The sequence below is a fragment of the Cervus canadensis genome, chromosome 27, assembly GCF_019320065.1.
Source record: "Cervus canadensis isolate Bull #8, Minnesota chromosome 27, ASM1932006v1, whole genome shotgun sequence".
NCBI classification, from domain to species: Eukaryota; Metazoa; Chordata; class Mammalia; order Artiodactyla; family Cervidae; genus Cervus; species Cervus canadensis.
Genome location: NC_057412.1, coordinates 19,386,353 through 19,413,131, shown reverse-complemented (window position 1 = coordinate 19,413,131; position 26,779 = coordinate 19,386,353). Strand labels below are relative to the sequence as shown.

The 26,779-nt window shown below is 40.4% G+C and overlaps 1 pseudogene; it reads left to right on the top strand.

Moving 5' to 3' along the window:
* The first annotated feature begins 315 nt into the window (after positions 1-315).
* LOC122428650 lies at positions 316-7,522 on the top strand (annotated as a pseudogene).
* The last annotated feature ends 19,257 nt before the right edge of the window (positions 7,523-26,779 follow it).

Genomic DNA, 26,779 nt, shown 5'->3' with positions numbered 1-26,779 from the left:
AAGTAAAGCAGAAATGAGTTCCTAAAAGGAGACTGGGAAGGAAGGTCTTGACGTGGAGTGAAGAAAAGTCTTTCAAGAAGGAAGGGATGATCATCTATAACAAAAGCTGGTCGTGGGACAAAAGCTGCTTACAGGTAAGGCTATATCAGCACTGAGAATTGCCTATTGATTTTGGCTGCATAGAGGTAACTGGTGACCTTGAACGAACAGTTTTTGTGGAGAAAAAGAGATAAGAAGCAGAATGTAGTAGGTTCAAGAGAGTGAGGCAAACCAGGAATTACAGACAAAGGGTAGAGACAGTTGTTTTTAAAAGATATGGCTATAAGAGGGAGCAGAGAAATGGAAAATGTTGCTGAAGAAGATGTGGAATCAAGGTGAGTTTGTTGTCCTTTTTTCCCCCTTCTTTTTTTTTTTTTTTTAATTTTTTATTAGTTGGAGGCTAATTACTTCACAACATTTCAGTGGGTTTTGTCATACATTGATATGAATCAGCCATAGATTTACACGTATTCCCCATCCCGATCCCCCCTCCCACCTACCTCTCCACCCGATTCCTCTGGGTCTTCCCAGTGCACCAGGCCCGAGCACTTGTCTCATGCATCCCACCTGGGCTGGGGATCTGTTTCACCATAGATAGTATACATGCTGTTCTTTTGAAATATCCCACCCTCACATTCTCCCACATAGTTCAATAGTCTGTTCTGTATTTCTGTGTCTGTTTTTCTGTTTTGCATATAGGGTTATCGTTACCATCTTTCTAAATTCCATATATATGCGTTAGTATGCTGTAATGTTCTTTATCTTTCTGGCTTACTTCACTCTGTATAAGGGGCTCCAGTTTCATCCATCTCATTAGGACTGGTTCAAATGAATTCTTTTTAACGACTGAGTAATATTCCATGGTGTATATGTACCACAGCTTCCTTATCCATTCATCTGCTGATGGGCATCTAGGTTGCTTCCATGTCCTGGCTATTATAAACAGTGCTGCGATGAACATTGGGGTGTACGTGTCTCTTTCAGATCTGGTTTCCTCAGTGTGTATGCCCAGAAGTGGGATTGCTGGGTCAGGACAATTGCAGGAGTGAAGGCTTTGAACAGGTGAGAGGTGATAAGAGACATCACGTTTAACTACAGGAGGGAATACAGGGTATATGATTACAGATGAAGGTTGGCAGCTTGGTATTTTTTTCCATGAAATAAGTAATAACTCCATCAGTTAAAAATGAGAAGAAAGGAGGAGTTGTTGGGAGCTTTGGTAGAAAGGAGAATATGTGAAATAGTTATGTGAAAGCAGGAGATTGAACTGACTTGGAGAAATTTCACATCTCTCTTCCTAGACAAGTCAGATACCTATACAGGGAATTCAGACTGATTAAAAAAAAAAAATGAGGCCTTTTTTTGTAAATTTCACTCCACTGAAAAAGTGAGAAATCCCAACTAGTTTCCATTCTTCATGAACTGCATCCAGAAGTAACTAGGCTTCAAATTTTACCTTCTTCATTGTCCCATAGAATTTCAGGGTTTCAGGTTACTTCAACTAAGATTATGTATGTGTGTGCTCAGTCACTTCAGTCATGTCCAACTCTTTGCAAACCTATAAACCGAGTCCCCCCAGGCTCCTCTGTCCTGGGATTCTCCAGCCAAGAACAGTGGCATGGGCCACCATGCCCTCCTCCAGGGGATCTTACCAACTCAGGGATGGAACTCGGGTTTCCTACATTGCAGGCAGATTCTTTACCACTGAGCCACCTGGGAAGCCCAACTAAGAATATATCCCCATTTAAATTTATGTGTATTTAAGCCTATACTTATAGAGCAATTCAAGAAACCACCAATGTGATTGAGTTACACAGAGGCAACCTTGCTTCCTAGAAGTGGCCAATTGAAACCACAACCTTAAACAAAGGGTATAGGTAAAGAACCTTCCTGCCAGTGCAAGAGATGTAGGAGATGTGGGTTCAATCCCTGAGTTGGGAAGATCCCCTGGAGGCAGCACACTCCACTATTCTTGCCCGGAAAATCTCCATGGACAAAGAGGATCTTGGTGGGCTATGGTCCATAGGATTGTAAAGAGTCTGACACAGCTGAAATGACTTACCACACACACACCCATCTCTGACCCACAATTGGCCTGACCAGTGAGACAAGATATCAAATTAACATAGAGCCACTCAAATGAGGAAACCCTTCATTATAATATACCAAAATAACAATCATCTAAACTTGGATAAATTTAATGATTTGTTGCAACATCTGTCAGTGAGTACCTCAAACTAACAGAAAACAATGTAATGTCTTTGTAATGTCTAGAAGAAAAAAATATCATTTTCCTTCTACCCTTCTAGATTCTTGGCTGGATCTCTGTAACAAAAGGCAGACTAATTAGAGGAAAGCATACATATGTATTTAGCTTAAAAATGTAAGTTTTATGTGACACAAGAGCCCTCCTAAGGAAGTAAAGGCCCAAAGAACCAGATAAACCTGCATGTTTTTATGCTGAATTTGACGAAGAGTGACAAGTTGTGGAAATATGTCATAAGATGAAAAGGATATGACCTAAATGTAGGAAACTGGGAGAATCTTAGCAAGACCTATTCATTCACATTCAAAAAGTAGGACACTCCTTACCTCCTGGTATAGACAGGGCACCTTTAGGACTTCCCTGTTGGTCCAGTGGTTAAGAATACACCTGCCAATGCAGGGGACATGGGTTCAATCCCTGGTCCAGGAAGATTCCACATGCCATGGAGCCTGTGTACCACAACTCCTGAGACTGCACTCTACAAGACAAGGCACCACAATGAGAAGCCTGAACCTCACAGTTAGAGTAGCCCTCACTCGCCACAGCTAGGGAAAGCCTGTTCACAGCAACAAAGACACAGGGCAGCCAAAAATCAGTTAATTAATTAATTTTCCTAAAAAAAAAGAGGGCACCTCTCACTTGAGGTCATTGTGACCTGCTTCAGAGGAGAAGAGCAGAGAGTCTTTCTAGCATGTTTCATTTCTCAAATTCCTTCAGCTTACACTATTCAAGAGTGCATCCATATTTGGAGGTAGCATGTTCTAAACCCCATCAGTAAGAGTACGTTCCCTTTATTCCCAAAAAGCTTCAATAATCAGAATAATCCTGAGATTGTGACACTGAAGGTGATTTTTAAAGTATTTTAGGTTAAGAAACAAAAGTGAGTAGTTTCATAAATAAAGTTTCACTGTATAGTGAAATGCTGAACTTGATCAAAGTATCCAGATATCCTGAGTTATTCAAATAAACATATTAATCCCCCAAATAAATCTACAGAATAAAATAAGAACAAACATTACTCTTGATTAATGTGAGTAGAAATAATGTAACCTCTGAGGAAGATTTCATGAAATTGGCAGTGATTTCTATTGCTATGTTTATTAATTGAGAAGCAGCAGTTTCATAAATGAAATTACTAAAGACAATAATCACTGTGTCAACAGTGAAAACTGACAAAAATCAAAACATTAACCTTCAACAAATATTAAATACTGACAATTTTCCTAATGTTTTAAACTATTTTTCAATGACAAGATATTTAGTTCCAGTAGAACATTTTTAAACCTTGTGTTTAATTACTATGTGTGCTTACAAGTTTAGAAATCTATAATTCTATATAATTTAGTTAGGCTTCTGGGTTCACTCTGACAGATGAAAACCTTGGAAGTTGCCACTGCTGTCCCTACAACAAGAAAAAGCTGACCCAACTGAAAAGCCATGTCTTCTCTTGAATCCATCAGAGAACGGAGGTTTCAGGACAAATTGCCAGGCAAAAATCTGAAGAGGCAAATTCATCCAGAGAGACACAGGCAAGACTTGCTGACCTGGACCAAAAGCTGCTGGAGCCATAAACTGGTAGGGACACTGAAATGCTAATTTTGTTGAACAGCTGGAAACTGAATATGGACTAGCATTAAGAGCGAGAAACTCCTAGGGCTGCCGGTTTACAAGGGCCCCCACATTTTCACGCGCTTTGAGTTTTTGAATCTCCACTAGGTTCTCACTGTGAAGATCCAAGAAAGATCCCTGTGGCTCTTGCCGGGAAGGAAAGAGTAATCACTGTGAAATAAACCAACAGTCTAACCATAACAAAGGATATTCTCCTGGCAAAAAGACTTTTTTCTGAACCATATCCCAGTTGAAGGTTTTTCCAGTAGTCATGTATGGATGTGAGAGTTGGACTATAAAAAAGGCTGAGCACTGAAGAATTGATGCTTTTGAACTGTGGTATTGGAGAAAACTCTTGAGAGTCCCTTGGACTGCAAGGAGATCAAACCAGTCCATCCTAAAGGAAATCAGTCCTGAATGTTCATTGGAAGGACTGATGCTGAAGCTGAAGCTCCAGTACTTTGGCCACCTGATCTGAAGAGCTGCCCCATTAGAAAAGACCCTGAGGCTGGGAAAGATTGAAGGCAGGAGAAGGAGCCAACAGAGGATGAGATGGTTTGATGGCATCACCGACTCGATGAACATGAGTTTGAGCAAGTTCTGGGAGATGGTGAAGGTCAGGTAAGCCTGGCATGCTGCAGTCCACAAGATCGCAAAGAGTTGGACACGACTGAATAACTGAACATTAACAATTCCAGTTGGTCGAAGGGAATCCCTCCCACTCCAACCACTCCCCCCACCCCCCAGGCTTCCTGTTTTACCTATTGTTATGTTTTTCAGTCACCAAGTCGTGTCTGATTCTTCGTGACTGCATGGACTACAGCACACAGTACACTGTATAGTACTGAAGTACAGCACACTGTACTTCACCATCTCCTGGAGTTTGCCCTAGTTCATGTTCATTGCATCAGTGATGCCATCCAACCATCTCATCCTCTGTTGCCCTCTTCTCCTTCTGCCTTCAATCTTTCCCAGCATCAGGGTCTTTTTCAATGAGTCAGCTGTTCACCTAGAGAGGGAAAACAAAAACAAAAACATAGTCAACAGGGATCAGAGGCTCAAGGAAAATAGGTTGGAAACGCTGCAGCCAAGGAAGGAAGTACATGGAGGTGGGCGGGTAGGTGAAGCTTTATCACAGAGAAGCACCTGTGAAGGTCACAGTTCAAGGACAAGGCTGATTAAAACACTGAAATTTAATTGAAGGATTATAGAATGCTCCCCTTGTCCACGCCATACTTCCACACCAACAGAGAGAGCTCCAGTGAAACAGTGGATTACATCTCTTAGTCCTACAAAAAGCAGACTTTCTCTGAAGAGGCATTCTCAGGGAAGCCCAATGTCAGGAGGGAAACCAAAACAAGGAGGTTTGATGAATATGAATCTTCTAGAAACTATTGCCCCAGCAAAAATTAACATAAATCTTCATCCCGAAGCCCTCTTTACCTCATTCTAATTATTCATGCACATCATATTTACCTCTCAACAAAAAAATTACAAGGCCTTCCAAAGGCAATTAAAAACACAGTATGAAGTGAACATAGGTCAAGCATTAGAACTCAAGTCAGATGTGACACAGATTTGGGAATTATCAGACAGAATTGAAAATAACTGTGATTAGTCTTTCTTTATATGCTGCCTGAGGTGAAGAGCTGACTCATTAGAAAAGACCCTGATACTCGGAAAGATTGAAGGCAGGGGAAGAAGATGATGACAGAGGACGAGACGGTTGGATGACATTACCTTCTCAATGGACATGAGTTTGAGCAAGCTCTGGGAGATGGTATAGGACAGGGAAGCCTGGAGTGCTGCAATTCATGGGGTCACAAAGAGTTGGACACAACTGAGCAACTGAACAACAACAAATGCTACCCAGAGAGGAATCCACACAACACTGTTCTGGGTTCTGTTGTAATTTAGAGGAAAACCTTCACAACGTTCAGAGCCCTTGGTTTCCTGAAAATAAAAGAGGAAGATGTCCTCAAATTACTCTCAGCAGAAACTCACTTCTGTTCAGTTCAGTTCAGTCGCTCAGTCGTGTCCGACTCTTTGCGACCCCATGAACCTCAGCACACCAGGCCTCCCTGTCCATCACCAACTCTCAGAGCCCACCCAAACCCATGTCCATCGAGTCGGTGATGCCATCCAACCGTCTCATCCTCTGTCATCCCCTTCTCCTCCAGCCCTCAATCTTTTCCAGCATCAGGGTCTTTTCAAATGAGTCAGCTCTTTGCATCAGGTGGCCAAAGTATTGGATTTAAGCTTCAACATCAGACCTACCAATGAACACCCAGGACTGACCTCCTTTAGGATGGACTGGTTGGATCTCCGTGCAGTCCAAGGGACTCTCAAGAGTCTTCTCCAACACCATAGTTCAAAAGCATCAATTCTTCAGTGCTCAGCTTTCTTTATGGTCAAACTCTCACATCCATACATGACTCCTGGAAAAACCATACCCTTGACTAGACGAACGTTTGTTGACAAAGTAATGTCTCTGCTTTTTAATATGCTGTCTAGGTTGGTCATAACTTTCCTTCCAAGGAGTAAGCGTCTTTTAATTTCATGGCTGCAATCACCATCCACAGTGATTTTGGAGCCCAGAAAAATAAAGTAAGCCACTGTTTCCACTGTTTCCCCACTATTTGCCATAAAACTTACTTAGGTGATACCAATCCTGACTCCTAAATGGAATAGTCACAAAAGGCAAGGGATGGCAAGCATGAGTGCTCAGTCGGGGCCAACTCTTTGGACCCTGTGGACTGTAGCCCACCAGGTTCTTCTGCCCATGGGATACTCCAGGCCAGAATACTAGAGTGGGTTGCCATTTCTTCTTCCATGGGTGTCTCCCAGACCCAGGGATCGAACCCACATCTCCTGTATCTTCTGCATTGAAAGTAGATTCTTTACTCACTGAGCCATAGCATCTACATCACAAATCTGAAGAAAACCTGAGAGTAGCTGGCCGCGGGTGCCATTGTTGCCTTTGAAAACCCAGTTGATGTCGATGGCATATCATCCGGAAATACTGACCCACGAGTGGAGCTGAAGTTTGCTGCTGCTGCAGAGTGACTTCCACTGCTAGCTGCTTCACTCCTGGAACTTGGAACCAGATCCAGGCTGCCTGGAGCTGACACGTCTGGTGGTTCCTGAGCCCAATACTGACAACTAACCTCTCACAGAGGCATCTCCTGCCTTCTCTTGCTCTGTGTAACACAGACTCTCCTCTGTGCTATGTGGACATGGCCATCCATGCACCAACAATGGAGATCACTCAGCAGGTCTGATGTGGTGACATTGCCCTGGAAGTTCTGTGTATGCGTGGCATCATCTCCCAGGTACACTCATGAGAGGTCATGCCTAATCTCTGCTTCTACAGAAATCCTAAAGAGATTGAAAAAGATGAGCAGGGTGCTGCAGAAAAGGCTGGGACCAAAGAGACATTTCAGAATGAATGCACTGCCCTGGTTTCTGAGTTTACTGCTACTCAACCTGAGGTTGCAGGTTGGTCTGAAGGCATGGTGTGCCTTTTCAGCAGTTTTCTATTGATGACTGGTCTGCAGTTCCCACTGCCTCACCACTGAACATGGAGGAACAACCACTGAGTGGCCTTAAGCTGATTTTGTCCACAGACTCATCTACAGAAAGTGAAAATAAGATTGATGGAAAATAAGCAATTTCTACAAGTTTTTTTTTTTTTTTTTTTCATTTATTTCTACCAGTTGGAGGCCAATCACTTTACAATATTGTAGTGGTTTTTGTCATACATTGACATGAATCAGCCATGGATTTACATGTATTCCCCATCCTGCTCCCCCTTCCCACCTCCCTCTCTTCCCATTCCCTCTGGGTCTTCCCAATGCACCAGGTCCGAGCACTTGTCTCATGCATCCAACCTGGGTTGATGATCTGTTTCACCCTAGATAATATACATGTTTCGATGCTGTTCTCTTGAAACATCCCACCCTCGCCTTCTCCCACAGAATCCAAAAGTCTGTTCTGTACATCTGTGTCTCTGTTTCTGTTTTGCCTATAGGGTTATCATTACCATCTTTCTAAATTCCATATATATGCATTAGTATACTGTAATGGTCTTTATCTTTCTGGCTTACTTCACTCTGTATAATGGGCTCCAGTTTCATCCATCTTATTAGAACTGATTCAAATGAATTCTTTTTAATGGATGAGTAATATTCCATTGTGTATATGTACCACAGCTTCTTTATCCATTCGTCTGCTGATGGGCATCTAGGTTGCTTCCATGTCCTGGCTATTATAAACAGTGCTGCGATGAACACTGAGGTGCACGTGTCTCTTTTGAGATCTGGTTTCCTCAGTGTGTATGCCCAGAAGTGGGATTGCTGGGTCATATGGCAGTTCTATTTCCAGTTTTTTAAGAAATCTCCACACTGTTCTCCATAGCGGCTGTACTAGTTTGCATTCCCACCACGGTGTAAGAGGGTTGCCTTTTCTCCACACCCTCTCCAGCATTTATTGCTTGTAGACTTTTGGATAGCAGCCATCCTGACTGGCGTGTAATGGTACCTCATTGTGGTTTTGATTTGCATTTCTCTGATGATGAGTGACGTTGAGCATCTTTTCATGTGTTTGTTAGCCATCTGTATGTCTTCTTTGGAGAAATGTCTGTTTAGTTCTTTGGCCCATTTTTTGATTGGGTCATTTATTTTTCTGGAATTGAGCTGCAGGAGTTGCTTGTATATTTTTGAGATTAATACTTTGTCTGTTTCTTCATTTGCTATTATTTTCTCCCAATCTGAGGACTGTCTTTTCACCTTGCTTATAGTTTCCTTTGTTATGCAGAAGCTTTTAAGCTTCATTAGGTCCCATTTGCTTATTTGCTTTTATTTCCAATATTCTGGGAGGTGGGTCATAGAGGATCCTGCTGTGATTTATGTTGGAGAGTGTTTTGCCTATGTTCTCCACTAGGAATTTTATAGTTTCTGGTCTTACATTTAGATCTTTAATCCATTTTGAGTTTATTTTTGTGTATGGTGTTAGAAAGTGTTCTAGTTTCATTCTTTTACAAGTGGTTGACCAGTTTTCCCAGCACCACCTGTTAAAGAGGTTGTCTTTTTTCCATTGTATATCCTTGCCTCCTTTGTCAAAGATAAGGTGTCCATAGGTTCGCGGATTTATCTCTGGGCTTTCTATTCTGTTCCATTGATCTATATTTCTGTCTTTGTGCCAGTACCATACTGTCTTGATGACTGTGGCTTTGTAGTAGAGTCTGAAGTCAGGCAGGTTGATTCCTTCAGTTCCACTCTTCTTTCTCACGATTACTTTGGCTATTCAAGGTTTTTTTTATTTCCAAACAAATTGTGAAATTATTTTTTCTAGTTCTGTGAAAAATACCGTTGGTAGCTTAATAGGGATTGCATTGAATCTATAGATTGCTTTGGGTAGAATAGCCATTTTGACAATATTGATTCTTCCAATCCATGAACACGGTATGTTTCTCCATCTGTTTGTGTCCTCTTTGATTTCTTTCATCAGTGTTTTATAGTTTTCTATGTATAGATCTTTTGTTTCTTTAGGTGGATGTACTCCTAAGTATTTTATTCTTGTGGTTGCAATAGTGAATGGTATTGTTTCCTTAATTTCTCTTTCTGTTTTCTCATTATTAGTGTATAGGAATGCAAGGGATTTCTGTGTGTTAATTTTATATCCTGCAAATTTACTATATTCGTTGGTTAGCTCTAGTAATTTTCAGGTAGAGTCTTTAGGGTTTTCTATGTAGAGGATCATGTCATCTGCAAACAGCGAGAGTTTCACTTCTTTTCCTATCTGGATTCGTTTTACTTCTTTTTCTGCTCTGATTGCTGTGGCCAAAACTTCCAAAACTACGTTGAATATTAGTGGTGAGAGTGAGCACCCTTGTCTTGTTCCTGATTTCAGGGGAAAGGCTTTCAATTTTTCACCATTAAGGGTAATGCTTCCTGTGGGTTTGTCATATATAGCTTTTATTATGTTCGGGTATGTTCCTTCTAGTCCTGCTTTCTGGAGAGTTTTAATCATAAATGGGTGTTGAATTTTGTCAAAGGCTTTCTCTGCATCTATTGAGATAATCATATGGTTTTTATCTTTCAATCTGTTAATGTGGTGTATTACATTGATTGATTTGCAGATATTAAAGAATCCTTGCATTCCTGGGATAAAGCCCACTTGGTCATGGTGTATGATTTTTTTAATATGTTGTTGGATTCTGTTTGCTAGAATTTTGTTAAGGATTTTTGCATCTATGTTCATCAGTGATATTGGCCTGTAGTTTTCTTTTTTTGTGGCATCTTTGTCTGGTTTTGGAATTAGGGTGATGGTGGCCTCATAGAATGAGTTTGGAAGTTTACCTTCTTCTGCAATTTTCTGGAAGAGTTGAGTAAGATAGGTGTTAGCTCTTCTCTAAATTTTTGGTAGAATTCAGCTGTGAAACCATCTGGTCCTGGGCTTTTGTTTGCTGGAAGATTTCTGATCACAGCTTCGATTTCCTTGCTTGTGATGGCTCTGTTAACATCTTCTATTTCTTCCTGGTTCAGTTTTGGAAAGTTATACTTTTCTAAGAAGTTGTCCATTTCTTCCAAGTTGTCCATTTTATTGGCATAGAGCTGCTGGTAGTAGTCTCTTATGATCCTTTGTATTTCAGTGTTGTCTGTTGTGATCTCTCAATTTTCATTTCTAATTTTTTTAAATTTGATTCTTCTCTCTTTGTTTCTTAATGAGTCTTGCTAATGGTTTGTCAATTTTGTTTATTTTTTCAAAAAACAAACTTTTAGCTTTGTTGATTTTTGCTATGGTCTCTTTAGTTTCTTTTGCATTTATTTCTGCCGTAATTTCTAAGATGTCTTTCCTTCTGCTAACCCTGGGGTTCTTCATTTCTTCCTTCTCTAGTTGCTTTGGTGTAGAGTTAGGTTATTTATTTGGCTTTTTTCTTGTTTCTTGATATAAACCTGTAATGCTATGAACCTTCCCCTTAGCACTGCTTTTACAGTGTCCCATAGGTTTTGGGTTGTTGTGTTTTCATTTTCATTCATTTCTATGCATATTTTGATTTCTTTTTTGATTTCTTCTGAGTTGTTCGTTATTCAGAAGCGTGTTATTTAGCCTCCATATGTTTGAATTTTTAACAATTTTTTTCCTGTAATTGAGATCTAATCTTACTGCACTGTGGTCAGAAAAGATGACTGGAATGATTTCAATTTTTTTGAATTTACCAAGACCAGATTTATGGCCCAGGATGTGATCTATTCTGGAGAAGGTTCCATGTGCACTTGAGAAAAAGATGAAGTTGATTGTTTTGGGGTAAACGTCCTATAGATATCAATTAGGTCTAGCTGGTCCATTGTGTTATTTAAGGTTTGTGTTTCCTTGTTAATTTTCTGTTTAGTTGATCTATCCATAGTTGTGAGTGGCGTATTAAAGTCTCCCACTATTATTGTGTTACTATTAATTTCCTCTTTCATACTCGTTAGCGTTTGCCGTACATATTGCAGTGTTCCAATGTTGGGTGCATATATATTTATAATTGTTATATCTTCTTCTTGGATTGATCCTTTGATCATTATGTAGTATCCTTCTTTGTCTCTTTTCACAGCCTTTATTTGAAAGTCTATTTTATCTGATATGAGTATTGCGACTCCTGCTTTCTTTTGGTCTCCGTTTGCCTGAAATATTTTTTTCCAGCCCTTCACTTTTAGTCTGTACGTGTCTCTTGTTTTGAGGTGGGTCTCTTGTAGACAGCATATATAGGGGTCTTGTTTTTGTATCCATTCAGCCAGTCTTTGTCTTTTGGTTGGGGCATTCAACCCATTTACATTTAAGGTAATTATTGATAGGTGTGGTCGCGTTGCCATTTACTTTGTTGTTTTGGGTTCACGTTTATACAACCTTTCTGTGTTTCCTGTCTAGAGAAGATCCTTTAGCATTTGTTGAAGAGCTGATTTGGTGGTGCTGAATTCTCTCAGCTTTTGCTTGTCTGTAAAGCTTTTGAATTCTCCTTCATATCTGAATGAGATCCTTGCTGAGTACAGTAATCAGAAGGTTAGGTTATTCTCTTTCATCACTTTAAGTATGCCTGCCATTCCCTTCTATTTCCTTATCAGGGAATCCCTTTGTGTGTTATTTGTTGTTCTCCCTTGCTGCTTTTAATATTTGTTTTTTGTGTTTGATCTTTGTTAATTTGATTAATATGTGCCTTGGGGTGTTTCACCTTGGGTTTATCCTGTTTGGGACTCTCTGGGTTTCTTTGACTTGGGTGGCTATTTCCTTCCCCATTTTAGGGAAGTTTTCAGCTATTATCTCCTCGAGTATTTTCTCATGGCCTTTCTTTTTGTCTTCTTCTTCTGGGACTCCTATGACTCGAATGTTGGGGCATTTCACATTGTCCCAGAGGTCCCTGAGGTTGTCCTCATTTCTTTTGATTCTTTTTTCTTTTCTCCTCTCTGCTTCATTTATTTCCACCATTTTATCTTCTACCTCACTTATCCTATCTTCTGTCTCTGTTGTTCTACTCTTGGTTCCCTCCAGAGTGTTTTTGATCTCATTCATTGCATTATTCATTTTTAATTGACTCTTTTTTATTTCTTCTAGGTCTTTATTAAAGATTTCTTTCATCTTTTCAATCTTTGTCTCCAGGCTATTTATCTGTAGCTCCATTTTGTTTTCAAGATTTTGGATCATTTTTATTATCATTATTCTAAATTTTTTTTCAGGTAGTTTCCCTATCTCCTCCTCTTTTGTTTGACTTGGTGGGCATTTTTCATGTTCCTTTACCTGTTGGGTATTTCTCTGCCTTTTCATCTTGTTTAGATTGCTGTGTCTGGAGTGGGCTTTCTGTATTCTGGAGGTCTGTGGTTCCCTTTTATTGTGGAGGTTTTACCCAGTGGGTGGGGTTGGACGATTGGCTTGTCAAGGTTTCCTGGTTAGGGAAGCTTGCGTCGGTGTTCTGGTGCGTGGAACTTGATTTCTTCTCTCTGGAGAGCAATGGAGTGCCCAAAATGAGTTTTGAGATGGGTCTATGTGTTAGGTGTGACCTTGGGCAGCCTGTATGTTGACATTCAGGGCTATGTTCCTGCGTTGCTGGAGAATTTGTGTGGTATGTCTTGCTCTGAAACTCATTGGCTCTTGGGTGGTGGTTGGTTTCAGTGTAGGTACGGAGGCTTTTGGACGGTCTCTTATTACTTAAAGTTCCATGTAGTCAGAAGTTTTCTGGTGTTCTTAGGTTTTGGGCTTAAGTCTCCTGCCTCTGGATTTCAGTTTTATTCTTCCAGTAGTCTCAGGACTTCTCCAACTATACAGCACTGATAATAAAACTTCTAGGTTAATGGCAAAAAGATTCTCCGCCATTAGGGACACCCAGAGAGGTTCACAGAGTTACATGAAGAAGAGGAGAGGGAGGAGGGAGATAGAGATGAGCAGGAGGAGAAAAGGGGGGATTCAAGAGGAGAGAGACAGATCTATACAGTTGTCTGTTCCCAGAGTGTTCTCCGTAGCCCAGACACCCACAAAGATCCACAGAATTGGATTGGGAAGAGAAGGGGAAAGGAGGAAATAGAGGTGTTCTGAGGTAGAAAACGGAGAGTCAAGATTGGGACAGAGTAATCAACACACTCCTGAATAGAAATGGGAACTGAATTTTGGATTCTTAAATGTCCACAATTTATATCATATACTGAAAAACAAAGATTAAAAATCTAGAGTAGAGGTTAGACTCTTAGAAATACTATATTAAAAACAAAAACCAAAACACACAAAAAAATTTTAGAAATATATATGAATTTCGGTTTAAAAATAGGGCTTCTTTTTTTTTTTTTGGTAAGGTTATAGTGTAATGAAAATGAAAATTAAGGAATAGTAGAGGAGTAATAGAGGACTTTAAAAGAAAATAAGAGAAAAAGAAAAATAGAAAATAGAAGAGAAAAAGAAAAAAAACACAAGAAAAAAAAATTTTCCTAATTAAAAAAATCATAAAAATCTATGAAAATGAAAGTTATGGAGTAATGGGGGAGTAATAGGGAATTTTAAAAGAAAATAAAAGAGAAAAAAGAAAAAAGAGAAAAAATTTTTTTTTCTTACTTAAAAAAAAAATGTAAAAATATATCTAGGAGTTTCTCTGGAGCTGTTGCAGTCAGTGTGGGTTCGGTTCAGTTTCAGATAGCTCTTTGCTCCTGCTTACACTTCTCGATATCAACAGGCCCCTTCCGGTGTAGTCAGTGTTATCTACAGGGATTTTAATCTGTTGCACCGGTCCCTTCTGAAGCGGTTCCCTTTGTTTATTTGGCTTCTGTTTGCCGGTCTCTTCAGTGCCCAATTTCCGCCCTGGCACAGGCGGGCAGAGGTGGTCTCTCGTTCAGGTAGCTAGTTTCGTTGTGCTGTGGGGAGGGGCTGGCGCTGCGGGGAGGGGCTGGCGCTGCTTTCTCCGTCTGCGCTGCTCAGGCTCCCGGCTGCTCTATATGGAGCGCCCCCCGCACTGCGCGCGGTTCCAGCCCTCCGGTGTTCCACGAAAGCGTGGAACAAAAACCTGTGCCTACTTTTTTTGCCTTCCCCGTCAGAGCGGCTCAGGTGCAAGGAGCTTGACGGGCGCACTCTCCCTGGGTGTGACGCGCCTTCTCCCCTGCCCGATCCCAGTCTCAGTTTCCGCCCATGCCAGTCGGGTGCGTGCGCCTTCTCCCCTCCGCGTCCCCAGCCCCAGTACCCGCCCGCACCGGTCGGGTGCGTGCGCCCTGTGTCTCGCCAGGACCCTCCAGGCGGATGTCGACCATCCAGAATCTCAGGAGGTCTTTGATTAGAAACTGGAGGCCTGTTTGCAGAGCGGTAGGGGATGCGGTCCTTGGGGCCGAGCCTGCCCCTTTCCCCTCCCTCCTGCCTCCTGCCTCCTGCCTCCGGCGGGGCTGGGCCAGTCCGCAGCCTGCCAGCTCTTCTCTGGACTTGCTCGGTCCCTTTGTTCTGCGAACAGTCGGCAGTGCGTTCGGGCCGGTTAATTTTCTCTTTCTCTTTTGCTATCCCACAGTTTAAGTTGGTAACTCACAAAAGCTCCCTCCGATTGTCCTCAGGGCACTCAGGCCCAGTCCTTACCCTAAGCAATGCCGCCGGCTCCTCTCCGTTCCACCCCCACTTGCTGGTGGCGGATGCGGGCGTCTAGGGTACTTTTCTGCTGGGAGTTGCTTTTAGGCACGTAATCTGTGGGTTTTATTTATTCTTCCCCTCCCAGTCAGGTTGCCCTCCGAGATTCAAACACTACCCCCAGGCCCGCCAGTGCCAGGGTTTCCTGGTGTTTGGAAACTTCCTCTATTAAGACTCCCTTCCCGGGACGGGTCTCCATCCCTAGCTCTTTTGTCTCTCTTTTTATCTTTTATATTTTGTCCTACCTCCTTTCGAAGACAATGGGTTGCTTTTCTGGGCGCCTGATGTCCTCTGCTAGCAATCAGAAGTTGTTTTGTGAAATTTGCTCAGGGTTCAATTGTTCTTTCAGTGAATTTGTAGGGGAGAGAGTGGTCTCCCCATCCTATTCCTCTGCCATCTTGGCTCCTCCCCCAAGTTTTTTTTTTTTAATGAAACAAAATAACTGTGACTAATATGATAAAGGCCCTAATGGGAAAAAGTGGACAATATGCAAGAGAGGTGGAAGCACAGAGGTGGGAAATTTAAGAAAAAATTGAAAGAAAATGCAAGAAGTCAAGAAACCCTGCAACTGAAACAAAAAAATGTGTCTATCAGAAGATGTGACATGGTGAGGAGAGAATCAGTGAGCTTGAAGACAGATAGATAGTAATAGTTTAGTAAAAGATTCTAAAGGTTGGAAGAGACATTAAAAGTTATTTCATATATCTTCTCAGTTTCCTTTTGAAAAGTTGGGTTAAAAATACCTTCTCTTTTCTGATGGTATACCAGTGCTATAAGTAATTACCTAACTCTTGCCATTCAGACTATTGCAAATACATAGAAGCATATCATTTTGACATAACTAACATAGATGAAGCAACTTTAGGCATTTAAATATCATTTGCTAGTAAAGAGCAATGTGACACACAAGTTATAAACATTTATGACTTAATTTGGAGAATTAGAACAGGATTTATCCCACTACTGTATATTATCCTGACCAATTTTTTAAACTCCTTTGCATTATCAGTTTTTTCTAATATACCTATAACTTTATTTATTTTAATTAATCTTTATTGGAGTATAGTTGCTTTACAATAATTTGTTTGTTTCTGTGGTGCAGCAAAGTGAATCAGTTATATGTATACATATACCCACTCTTTTTTATATTTCCTTCCCAATTAGGTCATTACAGAGCGTTCAGTAGAGTTCCCTGTGCTACGCAGTAAGTTCTCATTTATTATCTATTTTTATACATAGTGTCAATAGTGTATATATGGCAATACCAATCTCCCAATTCACCCTCCCACTTCCCCTCTTGGTAACCATAGATTTGTTTTCTACATCTGTGATTCTTTTTACTAAATGCCCTACATTCTTCACGCTATATTTTTTATACTTGTCTACTGCTACTTTGATTCTTTCTGGCATTAAGGATCAGTTGTCACGCATTGGAACTAAAAGCTCTTATTTATGGCCTTGCCTCCTCGGACTCCAGTATTTAACGTCACTCAGTCAGTGTTCAATTTCAGTCCAGCTGTTCGTGTGTGCACATTAAGGTAACCTGCTTCCAAATATTCATGACACTGAGCTATTGAAGGTCAAGTTACTGCTAAGAGGACTTCTTTATATATTATAATGTCAGAAGAAGAATAGCACAACAGTTTTTTAAGATTATTAGCTTTTCCTGATTGCATTGAATGAAATTGATATTTAAGCTCATATTCACATATTTCACATACTCAGATGTGAAGTTCTGCACTAGTGTAGAGGCATTTAAGAAGAGGTGGCCCCTGTCTTCAAAGCATGATCATGCTAGAATTGTGCTATTAGAATTGCCTTAGAAGTTTTTCTTAAATCCTGTGATTCAGGTTTGTTTGAGCAGAAGCCCAGAAAATAACATTGGGTTAGCCAAAAAGTTTGTTCAGGGAAAACACAGATGAACTGTTTGGATCAACCCAGTATTTCTTAAGAACTCCTCAGGTAATTTTAATGTGTTATCAGGATTAGAGTTATTTAATTATATTGATGAAAATATCAGAGTGAAGTAAGTCAGAAAGAACAACACCAATACAGTTTATTAATGCATATATATGGAATTTAGAAAGATGGTAATAATGACCCTATATGTGAGACAGCAAAAGAAACACAGATGTAAAGAACAGTCTTTTGGACTCTGTGGGAGAAGGCGAGGGTGGGATGATTTGAGAGAATAGCATTGAAACCTGTATATTATCAAGTGTGAAACAGATCACCAGTCCAGGTTCCATGCATGAGGCAGGGTGCTCAGGGCTGGTGCACTGGGATGACCCTGAGGGATGTGATGGGGAGGGAGGTGGGAGGGGGGTTCAGGATGGGGGACACATGTACACCCATGGCTGATTCATGTCAGTGTATGGCAAAAACCACCACGATATTGTAAAGTAATTAGCCTCCAATTAAAATAAATTAATTAATTAAAAATCATGCAAATAGACTTGAAAGTGATAGATAAAGGATGTCTCTGTCTCTCTCTTTCTTTCTCTCTCTCTCTCTCTCTCACACTCTCTCTCTCTCTCTCAAGAGATTTCAGAAGGTGGGAAGTTTATGTCCAGTGGAGAAATCCACAACACAGGTTTCTGAGCTAAAAGGACTGGAAAGATTTTGGAGATGGCCTTCTGACAGGAGGACACTAATACTAAAAGAAGGCAAAGTAATGCACTAGACACTGACCTTTTTGAATGACATAGAGAGGAACCAGACTCAGAAGAGAATATTGCAAAGAATTGTGGGAAGTAAGTTGAGACAGGGAGTAAGATCCCAAATTGAGAACTTAGAAACTTGAATATCAGGGTGATGTCATTATAAAGCATTTCTTAGGGTGCTTTTTTTTTGTATTATTTAAATATCAGGACACTTAAATCTATTATCCTTTACCAACTTAAGTACTGAACATTATTTGTGCAGCTGAAATTGCTCCCTTCCTGAATCATAATAGTCCCACCTACTGCAGAGGTAATTCTTATCCTAAACTTGGTGTTTATTATTCCTACACATTTCTTGATACTTTAATACATAGGGGCTCCTGTTTCTAAACAAAACCAATCTTTCAAGTTAAAAAATGTAAAGTAGTGAAGGGAATAGATATGGTACCAGGCTTACAGAGAAAGGAAGGGATATCAAGGAATGGGAAGGAAATCTTAGTGCCTTAAATACAGCAAATGAGGAAGCAGGATGAGTCAAAGAAAGATACTGGACTTTGACACTGAGAGACTAGAATCATGATGTGGTGTTGACAGAGTCAATGAATCACGAGGGAGAACTGGTTTCTGGTGGTGTAGATGTTGTTTTGTGGGATTTGGCTCTATTGACCATTCCCTCACTGGAGAAGCACGCCTCTCTTGGCTTTCTGCCAGAACTCTCTTTCGGCTTTCTTTCTTCTTCCGTTCTTCCTTCTCAGTTTCCCTCATGGTCCCCATTTTGTATTTACCTCTTCCTACATCTCATACTTCCCTGGGTTGACTCATTCACTTCAGGGGCCTTAACAGACAAATGCTGTTGACTTACCAATTTGTCTGGTCAACATGTATGTCTCCTCAACTCCAGACCTAGATTTCCAATTTCCTGTGGTTATCTAGCTCCGGCAGTCACTTTCAATGTGTCCAAAGTTAGTCCTATTAGCATCTTATTCCCTTTTTGCTTTATTCATACCCTTTGTGACATATTCCCTCTCCCTTCACAAATCTTTGCAAATCATTCCCAAGATTTATCTTCTTACCCAAACTAGAAAACAAGACACCATCCCATACTTTTCCCTAAACAACAGCTGTATCCACTATTTAATGCCCTGTCTTGTCAAGTCAACCTCTTTAATGGTGTTTTTACTGACCCCCTTCTTCGCAACTCTCTCAACTACGCTAGTCTCAGGTTCATTTTTTCTCTCATCTGGCCCATTATAATCATCTGTAACTGTCTTTCCCCAGCCCTAGTTTTGTCCAGCTTCTACTATCTGCCTCCCACGTGCTCTCAGAGTGATTTTCTTCAATACAAATCTGACCATTTCCTGCCCTTAGGTGGTAAAGAAAAGACTCTATTACATTCTTCAGAGGCTTCCCATTTTCCTCCTTTAAGCCCGAATTAGGATTCTGCAGAGTTGACTCAAAGGCAACCAATGATACGAAGTTAGAAGCTGAAAGGGCAGATGACTCTTTTGAGGAAACATGAAAGAGTTTTGGATCTGTCTCCTAAGCCAGAAGAAACAAAAGCAAAAGCTGATAAACGGCATCCAGTTAAACTTTCCTTTTGCACAGAAAAAGAAACCTTTGACAAAACAAAAAAACAACTACTGGAGTGGGAAAATATACTTGCGAATGATATGACCAACAAAATGTTAATATCCAAAATACATAAACAGTTTATGCAACTCAATATCAAAAAAATGAAAGAATCCAATCAAAAAATTGACCGAAGACCTGAATAGACATTTTTCCAAAGAAGACATACAGATGGCCAAGAGACATGTGAAAAGATGTTCAACATTACTAATTATTAGAGAAATTAGAGCAATGAAGTATCACCTCACACATGTCAGAATGGATATCGTCAAAAAGAACACAAATAACAAATGTAGGAGAGAATGTGGAGAAAGGAGAACCTTCATACCCTGTTTGTAGGGACTATAAATTGATACAGCCACTATAAAAAGCAAAATGGAGGTTTCTTAAAAAATTGAAAATAAAACTCTCATATGTTTCAGTTTTTCCCCTCCTGGGTATATATCCAGTAAAAATGAAAACACTAATATCAAAGATACATGCATCTAACATTCCTAGTAGCATTATTTACAATAGCCGAGATATGGAAGCAACCCAAATACCTATCAATGGATAAATGCAAAAAGAAATGTAATATACATATTGGACTCAATTGTGACACATATAAACAGATTTACAGATAGAGAAAACAGACTAGCGATTATCAAAGGAGAGAAGGGCAAATTAGGGATATGAGATTAAGCAGTACAAGTCACTATGTATAAAATAGATAGGTAACAAGTACGTGTATATAGCACAGGGAATTATAGTAATTATCTTGTAATAACTTTTAATGGAGTTAATCTGGAAAAAACACTGAATCACTATACTGCATACCTGAAACTAATATAATCTTGTAAATCAATTATACCTCAATAAGAACTTTTTAATGTGATTTTTTTTTTACTATCACTATTTTATGGGGAAAAAAAGAGAATTGGGGGAATTCCCTGTTGGTCCAGTGGTTAGGACTCTGTGTTCTCACTGCCAAGGGCCTGGGTTCAATCCCTGGTGGAGGAACTAAAACTTCCACAAATTGTACGGCCTGGCCAAAGTAAAAAGAAGACAGAGTTGGGTTCAAAAGCACAGGCCCTTCCCCCACTTCTATCCTACTGCTAAGTAATTCATTCACCAAGTATTTAACTTATTGAGCAACCACCAAAGGCAAGATAGTCTTTTCAGTGCTACTACACATGAAGTCTTTTAACTTTCACAACAACTCATATATGTAAGTAATATTATTATTCCCACTTTACAAAGGAGGAAATTAAGTGATATAGACAATAAATTACCCAAGGTTATTCAGCTTGGTGAAGTCAAGAACCAGGACTTGAACTCATGTATTTTGACTCTAGGATTTTGCTACTCAAAGTGGGATGTGTGCATGTACGCTAAATCCCTTCTGTCATGCCCAGTTCTTTGCAACCCCTGGCAGGACTGTATCTTGCCAGGCTCCTCTGTCCATAAGAGTCTCCAGGCAAGAATACTAGAGTGAGTTGCCATACCCTCCAGCAGGGGATCTTCCTGACCCAGGGATCAAATCCACATCATTTCCTGCATTGGCAGGTGGGTTCTTTGCCACTAGCACCACGTGGGAAGCCCTCAGAGTGGGATACATAGCTATCAGTAGCAGAATTGTATCACTGGTGATATTATTTAAAATGCAGGCCCTCTGCCCCCTTCCCAGACCTGCTCAATCAGAATTTGACTTTCTACAAGATTTCTGAGTGATGTGTGTGTTCTTTCAACATTGTTTTTGAATCTGGGTTCTTAACTATCAGGCTTGCCAAGTGGCGCATATATCAGTAATAGACTTTTTTTTTCTTCTTTAGACACATGGGCTGACTATTCTTTTTTATGAGCTTGTAAAAAACAAACAACACCTGCAAATCTTGCTCCTTTACATTTCACCAGAGGAATGATAGCAAGATGTAATCTCTGAAGATGAGTTATCAGGAGTGAGCTGAGCATTTCTGAACACTCCTCCTTCTATGACTATTTCATCATTTGTCTTGAACATGACATCTGATACTCTCAGTATATTTAAGACAGGAAATTAAGAAGCTAGAACTTTTCTGGTCAGGAGAAGTATAAACTGGTTATGTTAACAGTACTATTCTAATCACTTCTTGAGGTAGGTGAATTTTATAGCTCCTGAAATGAAATTAAAAGATGCTTACTCCTTGGAAGAAAAGTTATGACCAACCTAGGCAGCAGATTAAAAAGCAGAGACATTCTTTGTTAACAAAGATCCATCTAGTCAAGGCTATGGTTTTTCCAGTAGTCATATATGGATGTGAGAGTTGGACTCTAAAGAAAGCTGAGTGCCAAATAACTTTTTTTGAAACTGTGGTGTTGGAGAAGACTCTTGAGAGTCCCTTGGACTGCAAGGAGATCCAACCAGTTCATCCTAAAGGAAATCAGTCCTGAATATTCAGGACTGGGAAGGACTGATGCTGAAGCTGAAACTCCAATCCTTTGGCCACCTGATGTGAAGAACTGACTCGTTGGAAAAGACCCTGATGCTGGGAAAAATTGAGGGTGGGAGAAGAAGGGGATAACAAAGAATGAGATTGTTGGATGGCATCATCAACTCTATAGACATGAGTTTGAGTAAACTCCAGGAGTTGGTGATGGACAGGGAGGCCTGGTTTGTTGCAGTCCATGAGGTTGCAAAGAGTCAGACATGACTGAGCAACTGAACTGAACCGAACTGAAGAGGAAGTAGGGGACTGATGTTCAGAATAACCCCTAGTGGTCCAAACTTGGTGTTAATTTAGCATCACAGGCAGATAAGCAGGAGGAAGGGATGGAAGCAGCTATGATTTAGAGATCAAGTATGATAACAGGGAGAGTTGGGGATTACATGTCAGTACAACGCTAGTTGACATCACAATTACACATCCCAATCTTAACAGTGAGTTTAGGTGACATGCATCTTCTAAGTTAATATGGGAGAAACAGGCAGATTTAAGGATAAATTGTAAATCATTCATGTTTATGAAATTCACTCATAAAGACTTCTTGGGCCAGCCTCAATCTTAGCTCCTAACTCACCTGGAAGCTGTTTCTAGTACTTTTCTCTCATAGAGAGCTCAAAACTCAGCCAAGCAGTAATAATAAATGGATGGTTTATAGAGATGGTGCAAACAGGGGGAGAATGTGTTACATCATACACCACGTGGCAGAAACTTAAGCAAAATCCTCATTAGACATGAGGACTCATGTCTCTCTTTCTCAAATGCTTTCTTCCCAATCTAGCTTTCCTTTCCTTTTCTTTCTCTCTTTCTTTCTCTCTTTCCGTTCTTCTTTCTCATAGTGTCTAACTTCTCTATTGTTACCAGCATGAGCTCAAAATTTAAATAACCTAGGCAAAACATAGACTGGAGAGTTCAGAAAAGAGTCATACATTTTCCAGCTGGTTTTACAATCTATAGCGTCCAAGCTCATTCTCAGGACCCTGCCAAACAAAGGCATGTCTATTCCTAGCCAGAGGCAAGGATGTCTGTTGTTAAGAAAATAACAAGTTTCTCCCCAGTGCTGCTTTCTCCTCTGTTGTGGTACTAAATTCTTTTTATATAAATAAGTATAAAATTCTTATCCTACTGACAAAGGACTGAGTGGACATGCCATCCTCAACATTCACAAGACAAGGTGCTTGTTCAGTGGAAGGATGCATCTATGTGACAAGCATTTGAAGCAGGTGTTTGTATACTTCAGTGACTCTGGGTACAACACATACAGTTAATCAAGAGGCCGCACATCTCTTCTGATCAGTCACTCAGTTGTGTCTGACTCTTTGCAACTGCAGAGTCTGCAGCATGCCAGGCTTCCCTGTCCATCATCAACTCGTGGAGCCTACTAAAACTCATGTCCATTGAGACGGTGATGCCATCCAACCATCTCATCCTCTGTCATCCCTTTCTTCTCCCACCTTCAATCTTTCCCAGCATCAGGGTCTTTTCAAATGAGTCAGTTCTTCATATCAGGTGGCCAAAGTATTGGAGTTTCAGCTTCAACATCAGTCCTTCCAATGAATATTCAGGACTGATTTCCTTTAGGATGGACTGGTTGGATCTCCTTGCAGTCCAAGGGACTCTCAAGAGTTTTCTCCAACACCACAGTTCAAAACTATCAGTTCGTCAGTGCTCAGCTTTCTTTGTGGTCCAACTCTCACATCATTACACAACTACTGGGAAAACCATAGCTTTGACTAGACAGAACTTTGTTGGCAAAGTAACATCTCTGCTTTTTAATATGCTTTCCAGTTGGTCATAACTATTCTTCCAAGGAGCAAGTCTCTTTTAATTTCATGACTGCAGTCACCATCTGCAGTGATTTTCGAGCCCCCCAAAATAAAGTCTCTCACTGTTTCCGTTGTTTCCTCGTCTATTTGCCATGAAGTGATGGGACCAGATGCCATGATCTTCATTTTCTGAATGTTGAACTTTAGGCCAATTTTTTCACTCTTCTCTTTCACTTTCATAAAGAAGCTCTTTAGTTCTTCTTCACTTTCTGCCATAAGGGTGGTGTCATCTGCATATCTGAGGTTATTGATATTTCTCCCGGCAATCTTGATTCCAGCTTGTGCTACATCCACTCCAGCATTTCTCATGATGTACTCTGCATATAATTTAAATAAACAGGGTGACAATATATAGCCTTGACATACTCTTTTCCCTATTTAGAACCTGTCTCTTGTTCCATGTCCAGTTCTAACTGTTGCTTCCTGACCTGCATACAGATTTCTCAGGAGGCAGGTCAGGTGGTCTGATATTCCCATCTCTTTAAGAATTTTCCACAGTTTGTTGTGATCCACACAGTCAAAGGCTTTGGCATAGTCAAGAAAGCAAAAGTAGATGTTTTTCTGGAACTCTCTTGCTTTTCTGATGATCCAACAGATTTTGGCAATTTGATCTCTGGTTCCTCTGCCTTATCTAAATTCAGCTTGAACATATGGAAGTTCACAGTTCATGTACTGTTGAAGTCTGGCTTGAAGAATTTTGAGCATTACTCTGCTAGCAAGTGAGATGATTACAACTGTGTGGTAGTTTGAATATTCTTTGGCATGGCATTTCCTTGGGATTGGAATGAAAACTAACATTTTTCAGTCCTGTGGCCACTGCTGAGTTTTTCAAATTTGCTGGCATATTGAGTGCAGCACTTTCACAGCATCATCTTTCAGGATTTGAAATAGTTCAACTGGAATTACATCACCTCCACTAGCTTTGTTTGTAGTGATGCTTCCTAAGGCCCACTTGACTTTGAACTCCAGCATGTCTGGCTCTAAGTGAGTGATCACACCATTGTGGTTATCTGGGTTGTGAAGATGTTTTTTGTGTAGTTCTTCTGTGTATTCTTGCCCCCTATTCTTAATATCTTCTGCTACTGCTAGGTCCATAGCATTTCTGTCCTTTATTGTGTCCATCTTTGCGTGAAATGTTCCCTTGGTATCTCTAATTTTCTTGAAGAGATCTCTAGTCTTTCCATTTCTATTGTTTTCCTTTAATTCTTTTCATTGATCGCTGAGGAAGGGTTTCTATCTCTCCTTGCTATTCTTTGGAACTCTGCATTCAAGTGGGTATATCTTTCCTTTTATCCTTTGCCTTTCACTTCTCTTCTTTTCACAACTATTTGTAAGGCTTCCTCAGACAACCATTTTGCTTTTTGTATTTTTTTTTCTTGGGGATGGTCTTGATCACAGCTTCCTGTACAATGTCACAAACCTCTGTCCATAGTTCTTCAGGTACTCTATCAGGTCTAATCCCTTGAATCTATTTGTCGCTTCCACTGTATAATTGTAAGGGATTTGATTTATGTTATACCTAAATGGTCTAGTGGTTTTCCCTACTTTCTTCAATTTAAGTCTGAATTTGGCAATAAGGAGTTCATGAACTGAGCCACACTCAGCTCCTGGTCTTGTTTTTGCTTACTGTGTAGAGCTTCTCCATCTTTGTCTGCAAAGAATATAATCAATCTGATTTCAGTATTGACCAATTGGTGGTGACCATGTGTAGAGTCTTCTCTTGTGTTGTTGAAAGAGGGTGTTTGCTATGACCAGTACATTCCCTTGGCAAAACTCTATTAGCCTTTGCCCCACTTTATTCTGTACTCCAAGGCCAAATTTGCCTGTTACCCCAGGTGTTTCTTGACTTCCTACTTTTGCATTCCAGTTGCCTATAATGAAAAGGACATCTTTTTTTGTGTGTTAATTATAGAAGGTCTTGTAGGTCTTCATAAAATCATTCAACTTCAACTTCTTCAGCATTACTGGTTGTGGCATAGACTTGGATTACTGTGATGTTTAATGGTTTGCCTTGGAAACAAACAGAGACCATTCTGTCATTTTTGAGACTACATCCAAGTACTGCATTTGGACTCTTGTTGACTATGATGGCTACTTCATTTCTTCTAAGGGATTCTTGCCCACAGTAGTAGATATGATGTTCAAATGAGTTAAATTCACCCATTCCAGTCCATTTTAGTTCGCTGATTCCTAAAATGTCAGTGTTCACCCTTGCCATCTCCTGTTTGACCACTTCCAATTCACCTTGATTCATGGATCTAACATTGCAGGTTCCTGTATATTATTGCTCTTTACAGCATTGGGCTTTACTTCCATCAACAGTCACATCCACAGCTGGGTGTTGTTTTTGCATTGGCTCCATCTCTTCATTCTTTCTGGAGTTATCTCTCCACTGATCTCCATCAGCATATTGGGCACCTACTGACCTGGGAGTTCATCTTTCAGTGTCTGATATTTTTGTCTTGTTGTACTGTTCATGGGGTTCTCAAGGCAAGAATACTGAAGTGGTTTGCCGTTCCCTTCTCCAGTGGACCACGTTTTGTCAGAACTCTCCACCATGGCCTGTCCATCTTGGCTGGCCCTACACAGCATGGCTCATTGTTCCATTGGGTTAGACAAGGCTGTGGTCCATGTGATCAGATTGGTTAGTTTTCTGTGATTGTGGTTTTCGTTTTGTCTGCCCTCTGATGGAGAAGGATAAGAGGCTTATGGAACCTTCCCAATGGGAGAGACTGATTGAGGGGGAAACTGGGTCTAATGGGTGAGGCCATGCTCCGTAAATCTTTAATCCAATTTTCTTTTGATGGGTGGGGCTGTGTTCCCTCCCTGTTATTTGACCTGAGGCCAAACTATGGTGGAGTAATGAAGATATGAAGATAATGATGACCTCCTTCAAAAGATCCCATGCATGCACTGCTACACTCAGTGGCCCCAATCCTGCAGCAGCCACCACCAACCCACGCCTCTGCCGGAAACCCCTGGGCACTCACTGGCAAGTCTGGGTCAAGATCAAGAGGTTATACATATACATATATATATATATATACATATACATATATATATATACATTATTATATTATATTATGTTATATAAATATAAATATATATATATATATATACACACACATACATACACACACACATTTATATATTGAGTTTCCA